This window comes from Anser brachyrhynchus (assembly GCF_964034855.1).
Source record: "Anser brachyrhynchus genome assembly, chromosome: 2".
NCBI classification, from domain to species: Eukaryota; Metazoa; Chordata; class Aves; order Anseriformes; family Anatidae; genus Anser; species Anser brachyrhynchus.
In genome coordinates, this window is record NC_137695.1 from 71,702,394 (window position 1) to 71,720,075 (window position 17,682).

General features: G+C 37.3%; 1 protein-coding gene across 9 annotated transcripts in view; it reads right to left on the reverse strand.

The window, feature by feature from the left end:
- The window catches only part of CDYL (chromodomain Y like), a 108,266-nt gene that overhangs the window by 76,594 nt on the left and 13,990 nt on the right, over window positions 1-17,682 (reverse strand). For 3 of the 9 annotated variants that reach the window (XM_080581807.1, XM_080581806.1, XM_080581801.1), the window contains exon 1: window positions 1,883-3,022. The exons of the other annotated variants lie outside the window; for them this stretch is intronic. The gene's annotated coding sequence lies outside the window, so the exon portion shown is untranslated. Of the gene's footprint in view, window positions 1-1,882; window positions 3,023-17,682 lie in introns of those variants that run through there. 9 annotated transcript variants of the gene reach the window in all.

Below are 17,682 nucleotides of genomic sequence, written 5' to 3' on the forward strand. Positions count from 1 at the left end.
GTTGAAGTATTAAAAATCAGATCAACATTCCCAACAAGGAGAAAAAAAGAAACAACTAACCAACCAACACCCTTCTATTGTCAAAAAGTTCACTCCATTTTACTTCCCACCATCTTCTGTTGTTCTCTTCTCCGCCCCAAGCCCAAACAAATTCTGTTTGTGAGAATTTCCATGCCCTACAGCAAGGTGATATTCAGGCAGTCAAATAGCTAGGACACCAGCGTCAGAGACAAATGATAATTCAAGAGCCTTGACTTCAAAATTAAAACAACAACAGAAAATATTTCTACAGAAACGTTCAACAACTCAAGAACAACTGATATGGTTGTGACTAAAAAATACAAGGTACTCTTCTTTCAGCATGGGCACCAGCACCTAGGACAAGTAGACCCTGCTATCTGGCCATGTGCTAATAACCCTCTTCTTCCTTAGAGCTTTAGCACACTTTTTTGCACTACACAATGAACCATCTTGGGAAACAGATCCAGCTCAAGGATGTCCCAACAAAGAAAAAAAAAAAACATTTTCAACTTAAATTTGTTTCTGGTATCATTTTTCAGCACTATTGTCCAAAAGCTTTGCTATATATTGGGGCAGGAAGGAGCAGCCAGGTACAGGAAGAGGACTTTTCTGCTTTTTGTGGCAGTTAGTGCTAACTTATGCCAATGCAATTAATTTTAGCTGTATATGGTGGAATAGAATGAAGGTCTACAGATGCTCACAGGTAAATAACAAACTTCCTTATGAGGGGAGCAGAGTGTCAGGTGCTGATATCTGCTGTCTGGTGACCAGTGATAGGATCCAAGGGAATGGCATAGAGCTGGGTCAGGGGAGGGTCAGGCTGGGTGTTAGGAAAAGGTTCTTCACCAAGAGGGTGGTTAGGCACTGGGACAGGCTCTCCAGGGAAGCAGTCATGGCACTGAGCTTGCTGGAGTTCAAGATGTGTTTGGACAATGCTCTCGGACACATGGTTTGGTTTTTAGGTAGTCCTGTGTGGAGCCAGAAATTGGATTCAATAATCCTTGTGTCCTTCCAACTAGGGATATTCTATGATGACTGAAACAGGCATAGTTTCATTATTACTCTTCCCCATCCCTTATTCAATAGAAACCTAGTCATTCTGGGGAATAACTGGGTAATTTTTTCTTTTATTCTTTCTCTTTTCTATCAGCTGACAGCAGGCATCAGCTGAAAGCAGGAAGGCTTTTTGAATTACCTTGAACTAGAACTTTGACAACAATTAGATGACAAAAACAAAACAGAGATAAGAAACCTAGCTGTCCTCAGGAAGGACAGCTAGGTCCAGCTCATAGACTTTGGTGCTGGGTTTGATGGCCTTTGCTAGCATCAGACAACTTCCAGTAAACACGGCTCCTCCCTGGAATTGCAAACTCTTTCTTGATATGATTTGACAAACCCAATGACTAAAAGCAGAAGTGCCACCACTCAGTGCTTATCAATCACAACCACACTTGTGCAGCTGCCAAAATATCTAAAGACTTCTTGTAGTGGATCATCAAACATTTTGTCCCACTATCACGATATATATCTTTTTTCTTACAGCCTGTTGTTATCTTTCCTTCTTTCTTCTTCCCCACAATTAAGTGTTCCCTACTAGCTGAGCCTACGGAAGATGAGCTAAACTCTTACATACCACAATATTCCTACCCATTCAGCAAAACCTTAGAAAGGCCATTTCATCAAACCTCTTAGCCATTTTCTGGATTTCCTCTAAGGGAAGATTCACAACAATAACTCATGCCACAGCGTCACTCTTCTCGGCCCGAGTTGTCCCCAACCCTTCCCTTAGTCCAGTTCATCTGACCTCAGAGAGAATTCAGTGACCTTTTACCCCTGTCCCACCACTTGGTCGAAAACTCACCAGGTCTCTGAACTCTGAACTGCCTCACCAAGAGATCCAGCAGCACTCGTGCAAGGCAGGAAACTGTAGTTTGAGATGGCTAGAAAGGGAAACCGCAAGCAGTCTGCACTCAGTCAGCTTAAAAGCTGCAATGGAAATGCACCCTGAATCCCCATCTCCTATTGTTTGGATACACTTGTCCAGCCCCAAGTAATTGAGGACCTTTTCAAACCTGGAGTCTCCTGACTCGTGAATCATCCTGCTCTTTGCTGGGTAGTTAACTCCACCCTTGCTTTCTCAAATCATCTGAATGAGTGTTCTGTTTTTTGTTTTGTTTTTTCCCCAAAGCATTGGCTATCAGAAAAAAAGACTAACCACCAAACATGGTGGTTAAAAAAGCCAAATTTAAAGAAGAAAATACAAGAATGTTTCAGGTATTACAAGTGGGCTAAAACAGAGGTATTGCTCAATTTGCATTTTTAAATTTCTTTTTCCCACTCTATCCTTTTCTTGGCCACTAGTGAAATTTATTTTAACTCAGATTTTTTCCCACTTTCTTTCCTGCCCTTTTTAACTGCCTCTACCCCCAAAATGGAAATGAATCAGATCAATTCAATGAGAGTTGCTGTCTCTGTTCAATCATCTTTTCACTTATTCTCCTCAACCATTTCTGCAGCTTCCAAAGAAACGGTGTCCTGTTCTGTTTCTCTTCTTCATTACATTTTGGGAATAAATCCTTTATGATTCAACTTGCTTTGTTCTTCCTTCAGGGTATACCATTCCCTGTTGTACCAGATAGGTGCTGTAACAACAGCGAATAAATGCAAAGGCATGGGAGCAGTAGAATGGACTCACCAGGGAGAAAAAACAAACAAACAAACCCAACCAAAATCACCACAGATTTGAATCCTGATTTAAAACGAGGTTTTCTACTTGCCTGAATCTTCCATTTTAATGAAAGGCCCGTTTTCATTGATTGGTATTGTTAAATCAGGATGATAAAAACTTTTCTTTTAACAAAACTTGGTAGGTTTTGCCAAACAGGACAACACATTACTCAGATTTATTACTGTGATGAAATAGGTGTGAAAACGTTTACTTTATTTTGTATTCAGCTGAGAGATAAATCATATTTAATTCTAAAAGAATTAAGGAAACTGTGTTAAATACAAAAATCTAGGATTTTATTTACAACCTATGTGTTTTTTTTGTTTGAATGTAAATTAAAATTCAGCTACAGCGTACAAAACTTACTTTTCTGATTATTTCAGTACAATATACTGTACAATGTATAAATCAAGATTTTAGAAGTAAAATATCTTAACTCATATCTATTATTTAGACAGGAATACATGACATTTAATTCTGAAGTCCAAAATGTTTTCTTAGCTCGTAATAAATTAATTAATTGAGACAGCTGAATAAGCTAAAACAAAGAAATTATCTTTCTGCTTTTATAAAAACATTTGCTAGCAGGAATGGATTATGTACGTAAAGCTCAAGTTTACTTAAGCTCAGCTAGTGACTGATTCACTGATATAATTCTCCAGCAGCAAAAATACACAATCTTTACTACTTTTCTATAATTTTCTGTACCTTAGTAAGTTATAGAAAGTTCAGCCTTTAAATGATGTATAATATGAAGTATGGTTTTTAATAAATTTAATTACTTATTTAGAAATACACCTAGCCATGTCATCACATATTCAGAATTTTACATTAATCTGCATCTTAATTGCTTATCTAGTAAATACTGTGACTTCCTTGTTCTATCGTGAAAAGAGATTTTTTTTAATTCCTCAGATTCAGCTTTCTTACTGCTACTTAAAGTGTTACTGTATATGTTATACGTTATTATTTCACCGCCTAATTCTCTCTCTCCAGAGAAAGAGAAGAAGAACAAGAAGTTATAGTAGTAAACACTGGCTAAATTAAACTCAGACCAAATTCTAAATTTAAAAAAAGTTTCAGCCAATTTTTTTAGACCAGCAGTGGGGATCTGCTAACGCACAACAGCTGGGGACAGTTATTTAAATCTAGGAAATGAACAGCCTAATTAAGGAAGTATGTTAAGGAACATGAGGAGCCCCAAGTACAGTGTGTGTGGATTCACTCAGATAGCCATTTTCAGACTTGGGAATCAATATGCTGCCTTTCACATGTTCTGATGGAGTGTGTCCAATATATGTAGATCTCTGTAACTGCTTCTATCCCAACAACAATCTATCTATCTATATATATATATATATATGTATGTATTTCAGACATGAAAAAATAAACAAACAATTTTTTGAATATATCTTAAAATTCTTTGAAAAAAATATTTCAGTCTAAGGTCTGTTTGTTTCAGCACGCATTTCCCACTCAAGTAAAAGTTGCAGGATTGACTTTGTATTCTTTTAGAAAACAAATGAATATGCTACTACTTAGCAAGGCACCAGCATTTGCTTTCTTCTGAACAGTTTCCAAAACACTCTCCTTAGTGGTAGACACAGGTACAATGGAGATTAGTGTGAGAGCAAAGGTCAAAGGTAAATATATTCACTTCTAACCACCAGATATTACATTTAGTGGTGTGGCTGAATCACACTAACAGAGTTAACAAGATATTTGACTGCCAACAACCACTAATGAATCAAAATCAGCAAAACCAGATCATATTCTGATACCAGAGGAATTCTTAAAAAAAAAAATAAATAAATAAAAATGCTCAGCTTGGCACCTGCCAAACAACTTGAAATCTTGCTGCTAAGTGCTTAGTTACATAGTTGATCTACAAAATCTTAAAATACAGTAAGAGAAGGAAGGAGAAAGGTAGGGAATGCAAGAGAACAGAAGGGAATAATGAAACAGTACATTCTGAGACAGAGCATCATTTGAAAGACAACTCACCATACCTCCCCCCTGTGTTCAGTTCTCAACATGGCAGAGTAGATGATAATTTTTTAATACGAGTTTATGGAAATAATGTTTGAGAGCACTGATTTGAGCAGGAGGAAAGAAGGAACACTGTGCAGTAAACCAAGTAAAAAGAAAGTGAGGATTAGGTTAGAACAAAGGATACAAAGGTTGCACGTAGAAAATACAGTACAATGGTAGTTTCATCAGGAAGACAAGGTGTTCTCAGTACCGTATGCAAAAACAAATTTGAAAGTGACTTGGAGTAGAAGGTGGGAGGTAAAATGGCCAAATGGAAAAGGAGGAAGCACACTATGAATTAATAATTATTATTATATGGCAGGGCTACAGTACTGCAAGCATAGCTAAGACTGACGCTCAGAAGTACCCTGATTTGCGAAACCAGATGCTAGCTCCTGGCTAAACTCAGTCAGGTCTCAAAGAGGGGCTAGGATGCTCTTAAGCCCCAGTGAAGATCGTCCTCTAGTAGATATGCTCACACTACAAGTAACACTCAGACTCCACTGAAGTCAATCCAAAACTCAATTGTTCAAGATATGTGTAGAAGGAATTAATTCTCAACAAATTAAATGAGGAAAAAGGCTATTTTGAGAAATAGTACTACACCATCACCTAGTTTTTAACTCAGTCTAAACAAGAATTATTCCTAAAGTGGAACTAGATAGCATTGAAAGTACCACCTTATTTAAGAACTGTCTTCCAGAAAGAAGGTAGATTCTGAAATATATTTCACCAAACTTTCCCATAATCTGGTGCTGATAGAGATTTGGGTAGCTTCCATTAATCTTTAGTGCCTTCTTTATTTTATAATGAAGATCACAGTGAGGAAAAATGGCAAGCGCTCTTGAGCAATATTCTTTCACAGCACCGAGTGCATTTTGAGAACACTGTATTTTTAAGAAGGTTTCTCTGATTCAAAGACACTTAAGAAGATTATAAGCAAACAAATTGTTAAAGACAAAACAATTACATAAAGAAAGGCAGTTTCCTTGGGAAGCAAATGGAGGAGTACGATTTAGAAGCCTTGTAAAGCATCTGACTGAGCCTCCAGGACAAAACAATTTTTTATACCACTGAAAAAATAGGAGACTCTTGCAAGCAATCTTTCACCACCTCTCCACATACATCTGTTACCACTGGGACCTAGATTGCCTTTCTTTGTGAGGATGTCTAAACTCAAGGGCAGAATTTAAGGAGGTACTAAATGCTAGCAGTGAAAAAGTAATTGGCTACTAATATTTGCTCTTAGATGAGGTCGCTGACCTGCCTTGGACAGCACCACAATTACAAAGCATTTAGAGCCCAATTTATTTCTTCTGAAAGCCGAATAAGAGCATGAAAGAGCTTCTTCAACACTTTGCTTTGTTTCCTATGAAAACGTTAGAAAAATATGGGAAGAGGACAACACAAAGACCGGTTACAGACAGATGTTCAAGCTGAGAATTCATTTCACTGAAATGAACAGAAGCCATTTAATGACAACTTGCAGGAAAGTATTACCCATTGGGTGACTTGCTACCTGCTCATCCTTGCTTCCTTCCTTTCAAGAATCTGTATGAAAATTTAAAAGCCACATTGTTCTTCATGTTCTCTTCCACTCCCCCACTATTGTGCTGGCATAGCTGCTGTGCAGCTGCATATTGTACCCATTCAGGGAACTAATTCTGCTAAGAAGCAGATGAGGATAATATTTACATTTTAGCTGAATTTCTGGACCTGGTTAACATTCAGCTATAAAAACAGATGAGCCAGCAAAATGCAGAGAGCACACTGGAAAACAACAACAACAACAACAAAAACCAAATGTCTCGTCCCCACACATCATTCCTGCTGCAGTACTGCCTAACTACAGCCTAACACTCCAATGGGGAAACACTAGTTTTATCTCAAGGGGGTAGAGAAATAGAGGGAGAATAAAGGCCAACACCACCCCCATCCCCAAAAGAGAATGATGATCATTTTCCTCTGCAGCTTTCCAAAGACTGGCAAAGCACAACGGCAGTCAAAAGACCTTGTGGCTTCTCTTCAAGGCCAGTAGCTTGTATCCCCATAGACAGGCTTTCTGTACCTCAGCGGAGCATGTTTTTGTGCTGGACATCGTCCACAGAGATGCCCTGAGGCTGCCTTCAAATGCAGGTTCAGACTGCTGTTTTGTAAGAGTGCATCATGTAGGCAAACTGAGGGGAGGCTGCCTTCAGTTTTTCATTCCTAAGAATCAACCCGACCTTGCTCATGCTGGGGCAGTCCAAATCAGGCCTTTTTGCTGCTTTGTTACTTGTACCAGGGACATTTTTGAACGTGTTGGTTCACAACAAAGGATGAGAAAAGCTTGTGTCTGAAACATTAACCAGTATTCCTCTAAAACTGTATTTCTAAATAACTGTTCGGGGCATTTATAAAACAGACTTATTTGTGGAAATACCCGCATGCAGGACTAAGTCACGCACATCATTTGGGGTTGTATGAGAACTGCCTGCTGTTATCAGAAGCTGTCAAGGTATTCTCAAAGTCAGCAGGGTACAACCAAAAGGTAACAAGCCCCAAATGCATGCAGTTTTTTGATGTTTGGCACAACTGGGATATTTTTGAGAAACATTTGAAATTTGTGCTCTTGGGAATATGGAAAAAAATTACACATAGATGGCTGTGACCTATAGAACTGTTTAAAAAGCTGGGTTCTCTAAAGGGGTCAGAAGCCCTGGGGTAGAAGATTATTCAAATGAAAAATTCCTCCCTTGGGGATGGCACCAGTTTATAGCATTTTGTTGGTAAGATGTGCGGTGGTGTGCTCCTATCAATGCTTCATGTTTAAGCCCTTCCATCATTGGGGAAAGGGCTTTATATTAGATACTGATCATGACACCTTGAAATGCACCAAAGCAGAAAACTCTTCCAGTTATATAAGACCAACCAGCAGTCAAGTAATTTCCAAAATGAACAGTAAAAAGGAATTGGTAAGGAAGTGGAATAGGTAAGAAATTGACAAAAACCCTCTGTTTATTTCCATATATCTACTAAGAAAAATACCTCCCAAACAGAAGATTTTTCTGTTAGAAGAGGTGCGGAGGACAAGCGCTGCTGCAGCTGACAGTGAATACACAGTTCTGAATTTATGCACAGATTAGCACTATGTAACTTGAGAAAAAAAGTAGTCTACTGTCTAATGTTACTGTCAGCACTCTCAGAACTGTTATTACCAGGACAACAAAGAGACCTTTCTCTCTTCATACAGTTGGTTTTCAATTGCTCAGCCCAATTATAAAATCTTGTGCTTTTACAAAGTAGGCACCAGAGGGAGACCTGCACTTTAGTTCAACTATGAAATAATGCTGGCATGAGTCGTTCCAAAGTGGACAATCAAAGCCTCTTGGCCAATATACCCTAGGTGGTGCTGGGTGAAGCTGTGGCTAACAGGAGCACTCAGAGAGGGACTGGTATGAGGCAGTTTTCTCTTTTTAAATGAACCAACAGACTTAAGAGTACTCCATGAAGAAATACAGGTTCCCAGGCTGTACACAAGCACACCTCAACCAGTTCAGCCATACCTGGGAAAGATCTGCTCTTTGCCACCCATGCCCCTAGCTTATCATCACATCCTGCTAACAGTTACCACTTCTTAAATCTTCTGTCTTGAGCTGCATACATAAGAGGAACCTAAACATGTCAGTCAAAATAAGCTAGATCAGCTTAAGCAATTTAAATAACATATCTTTCCTAACATGGTTCAATTTGACCGAATTGGATTAGGGAGAGCTCCCATGAGTAGCTCAGCTAGCAGACCAGACAGAAGTAACACTAGGTAGAGGGCAGTGATGAATGGTGTGGGGTGGACTTGTTCTTCCAGGGCATAACTACAGGATTGTAACTCTATATAGTAGGTGGGTTGCTTTATTAAGCCAGGTAAGAGACAGGAAGATATGCTATACAGATAGGAAATTTGTTGTTCTTTTAAAAACAGGTACTCTTAAGCTCAGGTGGGGAAAGGTGAGAAAGACGGGGGGGCAATGGCTTCTAGGAAGCAGGCAAGATCCCACTGGGCCTTACTACCCAGAAGATTGATGCCCTGCACATGGAGTCAAGCAGACTAACTGGAATCTGTGCAGACAGTCAAAGAAAAATAAAATCTTTATTATGAGTGATAGGTCTGTTGGTATGGAAACAACTACCAACTCATTATCTATACAACTGGATACAAGGTTTGTAATGATGATAATGGGAACAGAGTAAAGCTAGGTACTCCCCCTACTCCTGCATTTCTCTCATTTTCTGAAGGACAAAAACATTGACAAAAAAATCATCAACTCCTTATCTACATTCCAAGTTAAGAAAATTATTGAATAACGAATAAGGAGCAAATTCTAGAAGAAAACCAAATTTTGACCCTGCTCTCTTTTGTAAAAAGGCAACAGGCAGTCTTAGTATATAAAATTCCATAAAGTTTGTTTTTTAACTTCCAGATCTAGCAATTGGACTTTACCTTGTTTAAGTAGATGTAACTCAAGTTTTTAATGAACTAATTCATTCAAGATGCTTACACCTAGAAACACAACAATGCTGGTATTTCAACTACGAAGTTATTATACCTTTAATATAATTTTGTATGCTACTTTAAAGACACTCCATTATTGGGGAGCTGGTAGTGAAATAATACTCTATTTAAAGCTACCTAATAATGGCCATCTTTTTGAGAAGTTATATCACCTCCAAAACTGCCAGCGGGCACTGAAACTCAGCAGATTGAACAGTCCAAGGATGCTCTTCCCCAGCTGCTTAAAGCAGTCCTTATGGGGTTGCCCAAATTTAAACTGAACTTGCTCCTGGAACAAATCCAGCTTCAAACTACTAGGCAAAAGAAGGAAAAAAAAAAAAAAAAAGTGGGGTGGGGTGGAGAGAGGAGCAAAAGAATTTTCAGATGCCTGAGCTACCTAAATTGACTCTGTGTCAAATGCTATGAGAACCAGCTTTGGCAGAGGGAACACCCAGCTGAGGAGGCAGTGGGAAGGCAGGTTATCAAGACACTTTGCATTTGCAGTATCTGGGAATCTCTAGTGTCTGAGAATAAGGACAAACAGGAGAAGCTAAACATGCCACTAACATGGTTTTTGCTGATAGCTTATGCTTCCTGCCTGGGAGCACCAAGGGGGAAAGCACTCCTTTCTACTTTATTCATCAGAAAGGGTAGATTTGCTGTGCACCTTCTAGTTCTCTTTTAATTGCAACTGCAAGCAGTTTTCTTCCCTGACTGCAGGACCTGCGATCTACTCTGTGCAAAAATTAGACACAAAGAAAGAGAATTAAGAACTCACAGGCAACCGTAAGCCTGGCATTTCCTCAGTCTAGAGTGTTTGAATTTGTGATGTAAATAACAGTCTTTTTACAAGGTGGTATAAATTCTCTAAAGAAAAAAAAAAAGAAAAAAAAAAAAGATGCTCAGACACAGCCTTTGCCCTAGAAAGCTCCTCCTTCCAAGGGTGCAAGAGTTTTATCAGATTTTTCAAGTATATATGAGCAAGGGGCTAACCTAAATGTGGTTTGTTTATATGTACATGTATTTGTCACACAAGCAAAATAACTATCTCATAATTTGGCGGGAACTGAATGTGAAATATCTTTTTATGTGTGTGTGTAGTAACATATAAACATTGCAAGTTATCTGTATCAGACAGCAGTCTGAATATATTTTCAATTGCATTAATATAAGCTTTCTGAAAGTGTAAAACAAATTATTTTTAAAATTACAGTAAGCTACCAAAATGTAACCTGACATAAAGAATATTAAAAATATTTTAATGTTTGGCTATGCTTTCTAGTTCATTTCCATGAATAATATTCAAAGGTACTCTGGTCTGTTCTTAATCTGCTCCTGAACAGCCAAGCAAGTTACCATGAAATTTAGTACATCATACCTTCCTTCCATTTTTCCACATATGCATTAGCATGGGCACAGCGAAGTGGTGGAGAGAATGAAAAGATTGGGCCTGACCAAGTTTCACCATTCAGAAACACACAGTGACTATATTCACTAATTTCAACAGTGGAAAGGAAACCAAATTCACAGAGCTTTGCACTATGTGCAGTTTGCAGTCTCTCCTATTTAGGTCATGCTTTCCTGAAACGGGTGAAAAGCTAAAACCACATTACAAGGAAGAGCACGGTAATTAAAGAGGTAAGAGGCTTATTTTCTTCCCAAAGGATGCATTACACACCTACGTACACACACAGAGTAAGCATAAACTTTATGGCAGGGTCCAAATAGATCATATAGAACTTATATAAACAATATACACTCTCAGGAGGCAAATCACAAAGCAACATTCAGAGACTGCAACAAAGAACTACATAGACATACATATATGCCTGTTTACTAAATGATGCACAGTTTTAAGGTTAAAACAGATTTTCCATCATACCATCCTTGAAAACTGAGCTACATTAAAACTATGATAAATGCAGATCCTGAAAACAGCATTTCATGCCTTAAAATATTTTTCAGTAAGATCTTAACTATATTATCAACAAATCTCGTGAATGGAAGAATCTTAATGTGCAAAATATAATTCAGGCATAACTTTAGTCTTAGAAAGCACTAAAGTAAGCAAAACTACTATCCAAAACAGAGAAAAACAAAACAAAACAAAAACTTATCATTCCAAGTTAGAGATACTTAAAAATTTTAAATCCAGAATTCAGTAAATCAGATTAAAGATTTTCTGTTAAAGATTTTAGATGCTCAAGTGAAATATCTGAAAGAATCTAGACAAGCTGAAAAGCTACACATTGAACTCAATTCTACTTTAAAACTGCATTTTAAGCCACAGAAGTGTTCAAGAACAAAATTCTGGAAAACCATAGTTGTGCCACCCAAGGAAAATAGGATTATATAGAGACTTAATGTTTTATTCCTTGATCGCAACAGCCTTCATTCCACATACAAGTCCAGATTTTGCCCTCGGTTACTCTGATGCAATATTTCTGGAGTTTAACAAAACAGAACATGGCAGATAGTGTGAACAAGAGACAAAAATCCATATGTGAACTGTTAAAAATTACAGAAATTACACAAAAGAAACAAATACTGCAACCTAAAAGGTTTCTGACATATTCACCTCTACGTTCATCAAGTAGAAAGATCTATTTAGTCTTTTTTACATTGTTTATGAAGTAAATTGAAGACTAAGCTCAATAGCTGTGACATGGTTAAAAATAGCTGTACAGCATAAGCACTGCAACTCATACTGCTCCACAGGAAGAATTATTCTCCTGGTCAAAATATTTGCCTTTTCAATGAGCTGAACTTTCAGGTCATCTGTTAACAATGTAGATTCTTTCCTGTCTAGAAGAACTTTATTGTCCTCTCCTTTAACAAATAGCAGGGTATTGTTCCCAGATGGTTGCTAATTCACACCATTACCATGTAGAAATCCTTCAAAATGGTAGGTAGAAGTAGTATATATTGCTGGGATTATTACGTATTTTGATTTAATAAATCTCACACTTAATTCACCAGTATATATAAAATATAATTTAAATTGATGTTTATAGTACCCTCTCCTCACCTCCCTCAGCCCTGCTTTTCCTTCTTTTTTCAGCCATCCCTTCAAAAATACATGGACAGACATTACAACTGAGTACAGGGCATATTTGATGCTGAAAACAACTTTGCCAGATTTCGTAGGTGACCTGTGTATTATCCAAACTCACAGATTTTACTGAGCTATGATCATTTAGTTTGCCTTCCTGTACAACACAGAATTTCACTCTGTGTATTCCTGCAGCAGACCATCATATTCTGCTTGACCTAGAGACATCTTTTTGGAAAGATCCATAGCTTTTTGTCACTGGCATTTCCAGAACATCCTTAAATAAACTCTTCTGATATATAACTGCCTTTAGTTTAAAGTTTATTATATTTGTAGAAGAAATACACCTGAATCCAGATTTCAGCTACTGTATTTTCTAATTACCATTGTCTACTACACTGAAAGAATGGCTCCTTCTGAAATCTTCGCCCCATATAGGTACTTAGAGGACAGGCCATCAGTCACCTCCTAAACTTGCATTTGTGAACTTTAATAGACTCAGCTCTAGGCTTTTACTAAGTACTTCAGTATTTGTTCGCTTACTTCTTTTGAGGTTTTTAATTGTCCTTAATGTATTTTTCTGAATCTTTTTAAGTTTAACAAGGGTGTTTTTGCATCTCAGCCTCAAACAGGATATAGCTTTCTAACATTACCTCACTAGAACTATACAGCAAAATAAAAGCACACCTCATTCATCTTGAAATCCCTATATCTATACCAAGGGACTGTACAGTGCATTTTAGCTACTGTATTGTTATCTGTGAAGAATCAGTATTTTCCAAAATACTACTCTCCAACTACATGCATGATCTTACTGTCTAGACAGATAAATTTGGCTATATTAACATATGTTGAAATGATCTACATTAACTAACTAGAGACCATCCTTCACAGTTATCAATCCATCAATTTTTGCATGTATGTATTTTACCAGAGATTATATTCTATTTTCCTCCAGATCATTATCCAAGTCCTCAAAGCAATGGGCTGTGAAAAATCTCTATAAAATCTAACATGAGTGTCCTTCATCTATTACTGCTTTATGATCTGTCAGTTAACCAGTTCAAAATATATTTAATATGGGCCACGTTGACTTAGCAAAGAGATAGGTTTTGAAAATCTGAATACCTCACAGTATTATTATATCTACCTGAATGTCTTTGTCAACCAAACTTTCAGCTTCACCATGAAGAAATAAATGCAGACAAGTTCTATTCAGTTGGGCAAGCACTGACTCTGCTGTCTTTCTTCAATTTTCTGCTAACCAGCTCTCATCTCAGGCTTTCTGCAGTTCTTCCTGTGATCATTATCAGCTAATCCAGTCCAGTATTTATGTTGCATCCTGTCCTTTCCGATCTCATTTACACCTCTACAACAATTAAAATTAAAGAAAAATAAAATACAAAACCCAATATATTAGATGTCTTCAGGTGGTTAATTTTGTGCATGTGAAAATCTTGACTGCTAGGAGTAACAACAACAACAAAATATATTCCTACCAGAATAAAGACTTTTTTTTTGTAAATCATTGTAAACTATGAACACAACATCCACATGTTGGCCAAAGAACAATGATTAGACTTAAAGCAGCATTTGTAAAGAATCATTGAATATTTTTGAATTATTTCTGTCTTCTTTGCTATTATTATTCTTATCTAGTAGGCCAATGTCATTACTAACACTTTTTGTTCTCTCAATTAAAAAGAAAATTTTCATATTGTCTTTAACCCCATTTACAGAAGGTTTGTTATTATTGTCCATATAATCTCTTACAAATATTATTTTCTTTGTGACAGCTAATAATCACTATTGTTCCCTGCATTTTCTCTGTCTTCATTCACTTGAATATTTGAATCTTCACCTCAGCCTTACTATGCCATGACAATTTCATACCTAACTGTAATGAATTTTCATTGTTAGAACTATAAACCTGCTGGGTAACTTTTTATTATTTTTTAATAATGTAACTTTCAGATAAAACTGATTTTGTTATATTTTCAGTAAAATCTCTGCTGAATTATTTTTCAGAAATCATCCTTTTGGAAAGAGTAAGCACATATTATTGGCAAGGCCTGTATGGGATAGAACAGATTTAAATATGCAATGAAAACTGTCAGTGCTGATTGTCTTGGTGAAAGCTAAGTGATTTTGTATCTTATTTAATTTTTGTCAGAAAAGTAAAATAGAACAGAAAACAATTTCTTATTCTCAGGAAAGTATGATGAATGACCTACAGACATTAGAAATTCCAGGAAGGTTTTATATGATCACCTAACATAATGACTCTGAAATAACAATGCATATTTTCTGTGTATTTAGACATTTAAAGAAATATTCTTCTTTCACATAAGCGCTCCAAATCAAAATCTTAAAACAGGTTACTCATCTTGACAGAGTACTGATTCAATAAAGAATATGACTTTCATTTCTGCACCATCAGTTATTTCTAAGCAAACGAAACCTCCACTACTGCTTTTCTGCTCTGTCACAGGAAGGACATGCACCTATTACAGCGAGTCCAGAGGAGGGCCACGAGGATGATCAAGGGGCTGGAGCACCTCTCCTATGAAGAGAGGCTGAGGGAGTTGGGGTTGTTCAGCCTGGAGAAGAGAAGGCTCTGGGGAGACCTTACAGCGGCCTTCTGTACCTACATGGGGTCTACAGGAAAGCTGGGGAGGGACTCTGTGTCAGGGAGTGCAGTGAAAGGACAAGAGGGAATGGCTTTAAACTCAAAGAGGGGAGATTTACACTAGACACTAGGAAGAAATTCTTCACCGTGAGGGTGGTGAGGCCCTGGCACAGGTTGCCCAGAGAAGCTGTGGATGCCCCATCCCTGGAGGTGTTCAAGGCCAGGTTGGATGGGGCTTTGGGCAGCCTGGTCTGTTGGGAGGTGTCCCTGCCCATGGCAGAGGGGTTGGAACTGGATGGCCTTTAAGGTCCCTTACAACCCAAACCATCCTGTGATTCAATGATTACATATATATATATATATATATATATATATATGTGTGTGTGTGTGTGTGTGTGTGTGCTGATGTTACTTTAGCAATAGCACAAATCACCCTAACATATTTCACAAATATTCACAAAGTACAGAAGGTTATTATTCATTAAGAAAATAATCATGATTTTTTCTTGTGCCCATGGTCCTTGGTCCTTTTTAGTTAGGATACCTTTGATTCAAATTGTAATTTGGAAAGACTGAAAAAACAAACAAACAAACAAAAAAAAAAAACACCAAAGGATCAGTGACGACTTGCAAACCTTGCCCAAAACAACAGATAAGAAAAACACTGGCTGTTATGAATCCCAGGAACACCTGCCGTTCTCTCTATAAAAAGAAAGTTCAGAACTTAAAGAACTTTCTGAAGTAACTTTCTTAAGAAACCAATTTGTTTAGTTGATTTTATCTTGCAAATAATTAGAGATAGTATACAATGGCTTAATCCTTGCTTTCTGGGTATATATAAAAAACAAACAAACAAACATAAAACAGCTCCCAGGACACACTGGCTGTTAGATACAATGTCAGAACTGAACCACAGAGGAAAAAATGGAAGGGGCAATAAGAATAGCCTAACTTTATAATTCGATCCTACTCTTAATATAAAAGTGTGGCACTCAATAAAAGCTGGCGCAGTGAAGGTCTGTTGGAGTTGGTAATTTTCACATAACTAGTCTAAAATGTTTGGGTGTTTTTTCTATACTTTGATGGCAAGTAAATAAATTGATGGCAAGTAAATAAAGTTTCCAGATGGTGATCAACAGCTTTTTTTTTAAACTGAGTGTAATCTTGTTCTGTACTTTCAATTTTTTATATATTTATTTATTTATTTTATTAAATGAAGGATCAACGCCAGTGGTTGGCAATGACATTAACTTGTCCTGGTTTAAAACCAAAGTATAGGTTTTAAACTTATTGCTACATGCACCTGTTAAAACAGTGAGTCATCTGAATATACATTCACACAATCTTATTTTTTGTGTGCTACACCTCTGAAATAACAAATATTTTAATCAATTTATTTTATGATGTTTTCAAATTGCATACAAATGCAGACTAGATTTGTAATAAGTACATAAATTCCTTTTAATAAAATTGTCTTTAAAATGCTGAATGCATAATCTAGTCTTTTTATCATCATATTTAAAATTAAGAAATAGTACATTTCTTAATTAATTATTAGCTACACTAAAGTAATTGTCAGAATATTTTTACTCAATATAACCAAACTATAGGGTCTATACACACACACAGAACTGAGAAGACTGGATCTGGGGCACTTAAACTACTTGGCTGCTCTATAAACTCTCACTCAGTTACCAAATGCTTCAATAATACAGCACTAGCCTTGTAGTCCTTAGTATTAGTTGGTATTATTCTTTCCTACCAGTTTTTATTTATATATTGGAAGGAGTTAAAGAGCAACATGGCTTACTTTCCTTATCAGTTTTCCCACCCTCACATAAACACATTCAAAGTGAAAATAATTTGTTCCTGCGTGTGAAACCGAAACCAAAAGTCATTAAAGCAAAAGTTTTTCTACTCAGAAGATACTGACAGTACTTATACTTGGAACTTTAATTCCGTTGGAGAGGCTAAAAAACAATCTTTGTTAACGTCAGCATTTTAAATGAAATAAAGCCTAAAGTGAGCTCAGCTACTAACAGACAGCTTGTCCCATCCCAGTGCCTGCCCACTGCCCAGTCAGTGTACAACTAAAATACTTAAAAGCAAATGATACTCTTAATTATGCTTGTATGCCACCTACGGCTTCAGATTTGGTTTGCATAACAGCACCTCAGCAAAATTATAGCACAGTCAGGGTGGAGAGGTAAAAAACAACCTTACATGGCTGCAGGACTTTTATTACTTATTGCACTCTAAGAATAATGAAGACTTTCATCAAATGTTGCAACTGCTATGCTAGTGTAAAATTCTGGAAAATGTTAATAATAAGTAATAGTCAAGCAGGAGTGAGAACTAACTGGCATTGCAAATTGTTGCAAGTACGAATTTTCCATTTGCCAATCAAAGTGGGAGTTTAACTGGCCACTAAAACTATACAGCGCAGAACAGCTTTCTCCTTTACTCCGAAGACGATCGCCTTGTCAGTCCGCGCAGCATCTTTCTCACGCTGTTCGCCCCATCCCTGCACACAGCTCCCTGACCTTAAGGTGCCGTCCAGGGACACTGACCCTCCTCCAGAGCCAACACAACTCAAGGGCAAGAAGCTGCACAGCCGCACTGCAAGTCAGTCCAGTGACTTGACCCAGCTGAAAATTACACATGCCATTTGACGGATTCTTTTTTCAACTGAT